General features: G+C 39.2%; 1 protein-coding gene across 1 annotated transcript in view; it reads right to left on the reverse strand.

The window, feature by feature from the left end:
- LOC109032891 (limbic system-associated membrane protein) overlaps positions 1-8011 on the reverse strand; it is a gene marked incomplete in the record, with an annotated part of 401446 nt that extends 393435 nt beyond the window's left edge. Inside the window, 1 exon segment of the mRNA XM_072299275.1 lies at positions 7917-8011.
- Between the last annotated feature and the right edge of the window lie 1987 nt (positions 8012-9998).

The raw sequence follows: 9998 nt of genomic DNA on the forward strand, positions 1-9998 counted from the left end.
TGCGAAAAACTAAACAAATCTTTGAAATTTCTCGTTTTATTGCGGCGAAGAGTCCCCCGAGTTTAAAGCTCATGCCTGAAGGAATAAGGAAATTTCTGAAAGGTCGCAGAGTTCATTTCTAAGCCACGTTAAAGTTCGTTGCCCACATGTGGTAGGCGAATAAAATCCGCTATTTCACCGAACACAAAGAAACTCGGCAAGGAGGCAACGCCGCGGCGAGGATGCAAAGCCAAAGGGCAATAAATAATTTACGGTCGGTTGCCCAATTCCTGCCCCTAGATGTCCCGACAGAGGACCCGTTGCCCCACCTAATGCCCCACTTATCGAACTCCTCCCCGTTTGAATTCATCCCGACTTTAATTCACTTACGAATATGACTCAGATGCGGTCGACTCCGGGGCTTCGGTCGCTTTTTCGACTCATTAAAAGTGTCAATTCCGGTGGCGAGGATAATTTCAGGCCCATTTTCCCCCGGAACGAGCCGCTAATCGACTCTCAAAATCTTCCCGTCTAATGGCGTCGCTGCGATGTAAGGACAAGACGTAAAAAGTTTTCCATTCGAGGAATGGAAATTCATAACGTCTTAAGTGCCGTCAGGGCTACGAGATTACGGGCGTAGAGCTACACTGCCGTGCTGAGGAAGAACGCCGTATGAGCCTTCAGACGTTGCCAAGTTTCCTCCGATAAAAACCGAAATTACTGAGGAAATTGCGGGAATATTATTTTCTCAAATTTTCAGACAATTTTGTGCACAATTTGATCTAAAATATCTGAAAATTTCAAGGAAAAATATGCATGAATTTTCTCAAAAATACTGATTTTATCAAGGAAAATTTGGCAACTCCCGAATGTTCATACGGCGTTTTTCCTAAGCACGGCAGTACAGTGTTACGCTGCCGCGGTGAGGGAAAACGCGATATGCACATTCAAATGTTGCCATATTGTCAGCGATAAAATATTATTTTTTGATGAAACATATGAGGCTATCGTCTGCAAGCTTGCGTTGTCAAGTTTTATTGATAAATTATACACAAAATTTTTATGATAATGACAAATAATACAAAAAATCCAGATCTGATAAAACTGAGAGTACGCGACAGTTCCATTGATTTCCACAGGATCTCTTCTTAAGGTGATTCGATGGACGCCATATTTGGAGTCAGAACGGCATGCGATATATCGCATCAATTGGTTCCATTCTTTCTTGTTAAATTAGCTTTCCCACTATTGTAAAATGTACATTTGAAACATTTCGGACGTATATTTTAACTACAAAATTGTTAAATCAGCAATATCATTTTTTTTCCTGTGGTCCCTGCATAATGTTGTAGACAGCAATATGTAACCCATTGGATTTGGATTGATTTATCTCTAACCCCCTCCCCCCTTACCATTGTTCTATATCTCTAGTGCGCAACAAAACCACTAGAGTGCAGCCTTAGTTTCACGGGGAGTGAGAATATTGAGCTCCAAGAAAAAAACGGTTTTCCTTTCCTGTGACGAAAGAACGTCATTATGGAGGGTAACAAAAGACAGTGAGACTTGCAAAATTAGCTGGAACTTTTGGCGTTGACTAGATAATACGAGGCTATTAACCATTCAAAAACGCGGGACGAATGTGATCATTCCAGTAATTTAAGTAGAAAGTTTAAATTACCTCCGCGCCCTTCGCGACCGCAGACGCAGCCAGAACGATCAACAAAGTTGGGAAGGTCGCAGGTGAAGAACATTTCTTTGCTTTCTTTTCTTTTTATACGTCTACAATGGTTTATGAAAATCCGTTCAACTTTACTTCTTTCACTTCGGTGTTATAGATGCACAAGAAAAGGTGGATTGACAACGTAAACTTTCAAAAATTAAAATTAAAATTAGAAATGAAATGAAATGAAATGAAAAGACAGGGTGTTTAATAGGTGATTTCTCTGTAATAGTAGCACTGAGCTCGAAGTCCAATAGGGAGCTTAGCTTATTCTGTTCACACAAAAATTACCTTAAAGAATGATATTTTCCTGAAAAATGGACTTTCCGGGGAAAATTGAAGTTTTCAGAGAGGTAGTTGCATGGCGGAGGAAAATAAGCTTATTTTTTATGTTAATTAATTATAATACTATTATTGACTTTATGGTCGTATTTATTTGTCCGAGGTAACAGTTGGAACTTGTTTCCGAAAAATTGTTATTTGTATAATTTCTCTCTGTCAGGAAGCAACCGATGAGAGATACAGTCGAGTAAAGTGAGGTTAGAAACTCCATAAACATTTTTGGAGCCTCCTCAGAGCACGTTTCGATTATTGCGCATCAAAATGTTACGACAGCATTGCCACACAGTAAAAAAAATGTTTTCAATTAAATAAATCCCGTCCCCTAACTTCCGGTAACACTCGAATAATATGGGTATGTTCCGCACTTTCGCTAGATATTTACGATTTTTACGCCAAATGAATATGACTTAAGTTATATCACTCATTTTTCGGTGTGACTTTTTTGGGATTGACTTGATAAGTGCCAAATACCTAAATTTTGTGCAAAAGTTTTCATCTACTTCTTTATATCCATAGCAGGTTCTGTTAAAGTGACAAACGTACCACTCGCGGAGAAACATGAATATAGTAGTTTTGAAATTCCTGATCACGTATGATGCCCAGGCAATCCTACTACAGTGAAAGTTTGCTAAGTCGAATTGTTTAGGAACCGACAACGAATTCAACTTAAGCGGCAATTCGTCTTTACCGACTCTCCACTTAACTTTTGGAAGTGTCTGGGGATCGAAAAAAAAATCGACTTAATCGAATTTCATCTCACCCGTGATTCGGCTTAGCGAGCTTTTACTGTAGTGTGTAGTAGCCAGTGCTAGATTTCTGATAATGCTTATCTTGTGGCTGGTAAACACAGTTATAACTAGATTAAATATTGATACGGACAGAGATCTTGCACTATAATTACTAGAATTCCACGGGATTATCAAGTCCGGATTTACCTACTTGCCGCCCGTTGCCGCCCTTGCTCATCCGTTTTGAAATATCGATGCAAACCATCAAGTGAACGTGCCAGAAGAGGAGAGGTGCAGAACACGTGTTTACTCATGTTGGGCACATTTTTTGTGAAAGCCCTATCAACACTTTCTGGCACTTTCTGACACTTTTTGACAAAATCTCACGGAACTTTGCGCGAAAATTCAGTTTCGTAAACCTATCTCTGATTGGACGAGGCCAGTCGTTTATACGAAAAGAACGAAAAAATTATGAAAGAATAAACATGAATGTGGTTTAATGAGTTTAATTTCCGCTACCGCGCCAACCTCACTGTGTTTGGCGCAATGCGTGAGGTATCCATACAGTCTTGTAGGCGCTATGCGTTTCACGCCGACCGCTGCTGTCCGCACTGCTTTCGACGCAATGCGTGAAGTATTCATGCAGTCTTGTAGGCGCTATGAGTTTCACGGCAACCGCTGCTGACTATATTACATTTGACGCAATGCGTGAAATATTCATGGAGTCTTATAGGCGCTAATATGTGCTTCATGCTGACCGGCGCGCCGAGGGCTTCTCCTTTTCATCTCAAGTCCTCGTCATCATTGCTCTCTGCGCCGCGCCGCTCCAGGCCAAATTGCGTGTTTGGTTTCTCTCTCAACTAGACTAATGAAAGGCGCTGTCTTTTGTATCACCGAAAGACGAACAAATAAGAAATTACTATACTTCAACTCTCGGGAAATGAGAGATTTTTTCGCCTTTTCTCGTTTGTAATTTTTTTTCTGAATCAGATTTTTTTCTTGATACCTGCATTTGTAAAAAATTACAACATTTGCCGCCCCCTTTTGCCGCCATGGGCCCGCGTGTTTTGGATAAAAATTGCATTGACTCGTAAAATGTGCTGAACAAATTAGGAATTAATCGTTCAAAGTTATGTGTGTTTAAATGAGCAAGTTTTAAATTATCAGTTTGATTCACCTTGAATATTGGTGAGTTTTTGAGGTCTCATTGATTTTATTAGCACTTCGTGTCGGGAAATTAGGACTTACAAAGTTTTAGTGAGAGTAAATCGATAAACGCGGTAAATATCTATGTGAAACTTTCGAAAACCTCAAGAATTCTCCCGCGGAAAATATTCCAATGCTTTGCTTGCGCACGTAATTTTGTGCACCCCAAACCGCGCGATCAGAAAATAGACTCGCCTCAAGTCTCCACCTCAAATGCTGTAGTATGCTGCGATCCCAGAATGCATTGCATGGGCAGTCCACTTTCTAGATTGGTTGATTATCCGCGTTAGATTTTAGGCAAGTACCTGCTTATATCCTGGGTTGTACATAACTTTTACGTCATTATCATTGCCATTATATGAAATAGCTTTATATTACTTCGAGATCATATAGAGTCATCATAGGTAGGGTAGAGGTAGATCATAGGTAGTTTACTACCTATGACGGTACGGTTACGTGTACACTCATCATGTGGTGTAGAGTCAGTGTTCCATCCTGAATGTTTCTCTATCGATTCAAAATTATGAAATATATTCAAATATTCGGATAAAGTATCAAAAATAATGATCAATATCAGTGTATTAACATAATTGTGCGGGATGTTGCTGTAATAAAAAAAATAATAAAAAAAGAAAAAAATGAAAAAAAAATAATAATAATAACCAGAGAATTGAGAATGTTTAAAATACACGTTAAACCGACCCACTGTTTTTAGGAGCAATCAATATTCAAAAGTTCCCGTTGGTTGATTTTACCAACGTGACATTGGTCTTACAGTGAAAGGGAAGTTCAAATTCACTGATTTTAATGTAAACTACAAACGCAATTTCCTTCAGTATGATTTCGTACGATTTCAATCATTCAACACATCTCCCAAGAAACTATCATGGAGCAACGTATCTTAAAGTGCACCGAGAAAAAACAAGGTTATAATTACTATATTAATGGTGTTCAATATGCACTTTTATAATTAGTAGTGGCCATAACCAATAATAGTGATGTTTTTACCGGAGCAATCGTAATTTTACAAGTGTGCGGTAGTAAAATTACCATAAACGATAAAAATATCTCTATTAATGGTTATGACAGCTACTAATTAAGAGTTCATATTAAACACCACTAATATAGTAATTGTAACCATAATTGTCTCTCAGTAAGCTATTATTCCTACCTAATTTAGAAAATTTTGCAACCCCAGCGAAAACCTCTGTGATGAGTTTACTGGTGCAACGGCTTAGCCGGCGCTACGGGTGCGTTGCTTCTGGGAAAAAGTCTCAGAAGGTGGAAAGTGCAGTCTTAGAGGATCGTAAGAGCATTAGCTTCACATGCTCTTACATTAAGAGCTCCATTTCGGCAGAAGCTTCTCAAATTGGCGGTTTATAAGAGAAAACATTCAAGAAAGGAGCTGCTTCGCAAAGCGCTTTCCACAGAATTACTGAGATTTCCTCCGCGAACGCTCCCTTACTTTAAACTTTCTTTCAGAGATCCTTTCATTTTAATGGCTCGGAAAGGCCTGTTGCAAAAATGCATTCATATGATAGAATACGCTTTGAAACTTATCGAAGGAAGAAAAAGAGGGTCACATTGAGAATTGCTCACGGATAAAAATGAGTAGGCACACTGGATCAGCCAACCCTGGTAATTTTCCCACTGAGTCTTCAACTTGTGGGAATGCATAAAACATGAAGGTCGTTAACAATAAAACTCAAAATATGGGTTTATGGGTTAAACTTGGATGAATGATTCAATTTGAGTCGGATAATGTTGAAAAGAATCGCAATGTAGATGTCGATCAACGTATCAAAAGCATGCATATTCTCGTTATTGATATTTTAGTATGAATAAGATACTTCACATTACGAGTTTTGGAGTCTATAATCATATTTTTGGCTCCTAAAGTCACAAATCTTTGACTGTATGTGGAAGTGACACTTATATTGCATTTTAATTCGTATTTTTTAATTTTCTTATAATATAATGAATAATGAATTATTCATTTCAACAGCATGGCTGGAAGAGGCTATCATTAGAGTACCTGTATAGGGAGAGTATGGACAGATCGGTTCATGGAGGGCTTAGGGCCCAAAAGTGCAGCTACCCTTCTAACCAACTTCTAACGCACAAAATTTCACTGCCTGTCTGCAGATTCCAGTTCTAACCAAGATGGCCAAGAATGTACAGAAATAAGCGTTCTTTCGCGAAATTGAGTAAATGTATACAAAAACTGAGTCAAACACGTGCTTAATAAAGGACGGTTCGTAACAATAGTATCAGTAAATCGCTCTGGATAATTGAAATTCATAGGTTGGCTGCCCTTTTGGGCCCTAACTTTATTCGCGGAGGCATCGGTGAAGGCCTGATGGACTTTCGGAGTTTCAGATCTGTCGGTACTTTCCCTATACAGGTACTCTTGCTATCATCAGTTGTCGTTTTGAAACTTTGGTTAGCTGATTTAAGCAGGGAATTGCCCGGGTTTAAAATTGTATTTGAGTTCCTGAGCATGTATTAATTTTGATTTATTATACTACACGGCAAACCAAAATAAATTACTATTTCTGACGATATAACTTATTTTCACCTGTGTCTGCGGAAGAAATTTTCCATTATTACCCAAAAGAGTGCTACTTGAAAACAAGTCCGAATTAGCAGGAGTGTCAGAGTACCGTAGCACCCCGGGCCCCTTACTTTTACAGAGAATACAACCCGCAATGTCCGGGCCTTTTTACCCGCCAGCATCCCGGGCCCCGAAAGCTCTAAGCTCTTGCTTGAGAAAAACACATGCGAAATTCAGTTTCAAAAAGTCATTTACATTCTTAAGTGAAAAAAGATTTCTAAAACTTATTCACCATGTCTTAATGTATTTAAAGTTATGGTTTTTTTTTATTATTTTTCTTAAACTACTCGATTTAAGCAGGGAATTGCCCGTGTTTAAAATTGTATTTGAGTTCCTGAGCATGTATTAATTTTGATTTATTATACTACACGGCAAACCAAAATAAATTACTATTTCTGACGATATAACTTATTTTCACCTGTGTCTGCGGAAGAAATTTTCCATTATTACCCAAAAGAGTGCTACTTGAAAACAAGTCCGAATTAGCAGGAGTGTCAGAGTACCGTAGCACCCGGGCCCCTTACTTTTACAGAGAATACAACCCGCAATGTCCGGGCCTTTTTACCCGCCAGCATCCCGGGCCCCGAAAGCTCTAAGCTCTTGCTTGAGAAAAACACATGCGAAATTCAGTTTCAAAAAGTCATTTACATTCTTAACTGAAAAAAGATTCCTAAAACTTATTCACCATGTCTTAATGTTTATTTCAAGTCATGTTTTTTTTATTATTTTTCTTAAACTACTCGATTTTCAGACCAACCCTTTCTGCGAAAAATAAGGTCATTGCCTGCGCGTTTGGACTAATTTGTTGTCCCACTTACTTCTGTACACTTTTTGAGAGGGAAGTGTATTTTCCATTATTTTTTTCAGAAGTAATGGCATTACGACCATTAATAGTTGTAAAATAAAGAAACAAAAGTTCAAGGATTTGACGAAGCGCATATGAAAGGGTTAGCTGATTCAAATATCAATCAAGAGCGCTTTTCCACAATCTCTCTATTTTATGAGGAGCCTTAATGGTTACTCACAGCATGGAACTTCATAATATGTCCGTGACTAAACTACAGAACCAATCATCTCCTTTGCAACATTTCAAAATGTCACTCCGGGTTTACTTTTTATCGAAAAACGCGAAGAAGTTGCTGCTAGAAATTTTCCCAGGATATTTTTCAATCAGAGGAAAAATTCGATCATCTGAATTACGCATTGACTGATTAATGAAATTGTTAAGACAGAAAGTCCTTTAACAGTCCTGATTCAATCTAATAGAAAATTTACAAACAGGAGATGAAGGAAGCTCACCTGCAAAGTTCCAATGTGCCGTCCCAAGGAAAAGAAATTTTATCCAAAACAAGGTTCATACCACACACTGACACTTTTTTATAATATTAAAATCAAGGAATTGTTTAAAAATTTCAAATCAACATCCAAAAATGGTAAAAACGATTACAGGTATGTTCATAATCATAACGAATAACACTAGCGTAATTGATGACGAGACGAGAAAGAAACTCCGATTCACAAAAATGTATCGCAACAAACAAAATGTTTAGTTTTGCGGTACAGAGCGAGTCTCTTGAAACGTTTAATGATATGCACACCTTGATAAAAATTTGGCAAAACGCACAAACGTGTGCAGAAAGGAGTCAATAGTCAAAAAGGCGTCAGGGTAAGTAGATGCCGAGTTTTGGCCAATTCAAGGACAGAAACCTTCACGAACAATGTTCTGGGAGCCAGAATGAAAAGTTTCTCGAAAGAACTCAACACCACCGAACACTTTAATGAAATCATAAAAAGGAAAGGAGCTCCCCGTTTTCATTTCATAGATCATATTTTCCTCGATCGATCACTTCCTAGGAAAACATTTTGGCCGAAAAAATGCCTACTCCAAGTTTGCGTCACGATAAGCCAAGAACTACAACATTCTTCAATAAAAAATACAATATTTATAACAGGTACGTTACTTTTTTGATAAGATAGTGTTTAAAGTGATACGTAACTATTCGGATGAGTAAATTCAATCGAAAAGTTTAGACTGAAGCGAGGAATGTCCAAAAAATGTTCAAAACAAAATGTTTTTGGCTATTCTGAAAAAAGTGTGGCACTCGGAGTAAAATCGAACGGTGCTGGTGGGGTTAATCAGAATTTCCCTGTCGAACAGGTGGTCGAGTTACGAAACCGTCTAGTCAGAATGAAATCTCGATAAAAATCATTTTCATCCCTCCACAGATTTCGAGATTGTGGATCCACTGCTTCTACCGAGCGCAGGATCGCAGTAGGCGGGACGGGCCGAGAAGATCGCGCGTGGTGAACGGACGAGGGGCAGCACGCAACCCGCCGCACGGCCCTGTTCGACGGTACTGAGGAATGAGGATCGGGCGCTGCGTCGCGGAGGGAGGCTGGGCGGGAAGATCAGTCGGTGCAAGTGCAGAGTGCAGCGCTACCGCACGCGCCGGCGCCCAGCGGAACGGTGCCCGCGTCGCCGTGCAGGCGAAATGTCACGCCGTAAAAGGCAGAAGCGCGACCTGCGACTCGAGCCTCTTTTACTTACCGATGTCTCCTTTATCCCCGCAGGGCGTTTGGCGTTGGCGGCGAACTGAGTCTTGCTGAGGTTCTGGCCTCTTCCGGCTCTTCTTAAGATCCTCGGCCCAACTAATCTTCGCTTTCCCGTTGCGCTATTAACGAAGACGCTGCTTTTAGGGGCTCGTTTTAGGATGTAATTTTGAGTGCGTTTTTTCATGTCGATTGCCTAAGTCGAAAAATGTGTTGTAACCAGTGGCGTCGCGTGATTTTCGGTATATCGACTGATCTACCATTTACACCTATGAAAAAGGATCGATTAACGGGACGTTTGCAACGAACACCTTCATAATCGATTCTTTACCATATACCTTCAAATTGGGAAATATCGATAATCGAACATTTACGCCGCGCCACTGGCTGTAAGAAGGAACTACACTTTTTGGCTCTTACAAAAGATCACTTATCTTTACAGGGAGACAAGTGGCACATACGTTGTTTCTTAAATGAAACATGAATAGTGGTTCATTTTTACAAAATTTGTTACATTTATAATACGTGGTTTCTCGCATGAAGGAACGTAACTCCATTCCAAAGTTGCAAAAATGACTCGAACGATTCGATTTTTTCTAAGAGTAACACGCATGATTATGGTCGAAAATTTGTCTGATTTTTGCAAATAATCAGGAAAAAATAAGTGAATTTTCGGTCAGGAATTTTCAAAATCCTCCTAGTAAAAACAAAATCTGTGCGAAAAATCTAGCAACGTTCAAATGTGGTTACGTGCTTCCGTAAGAGAAACGACGCAATAATGTTACGTTCCGACCATGTTCTATCTCCAACAAGAGAGCTAATCAGATAATCTCCTTAAAATTTCACGTGAAAATATTTT

Source organism: Bemisia tabaci, chromosome 4 (assembly GCF_918797505.1).
Source record: "Bemisia tabaci chromosome 4, PGI_BMITA_v3".
Taxonomy (NCBI): domain Eukaryota; kingdom Metazoa; phylum Arthropoda; class Insecta; order Hemiptera; family Aleyrodidae; genus Bemisia; species Bemisia tabaci.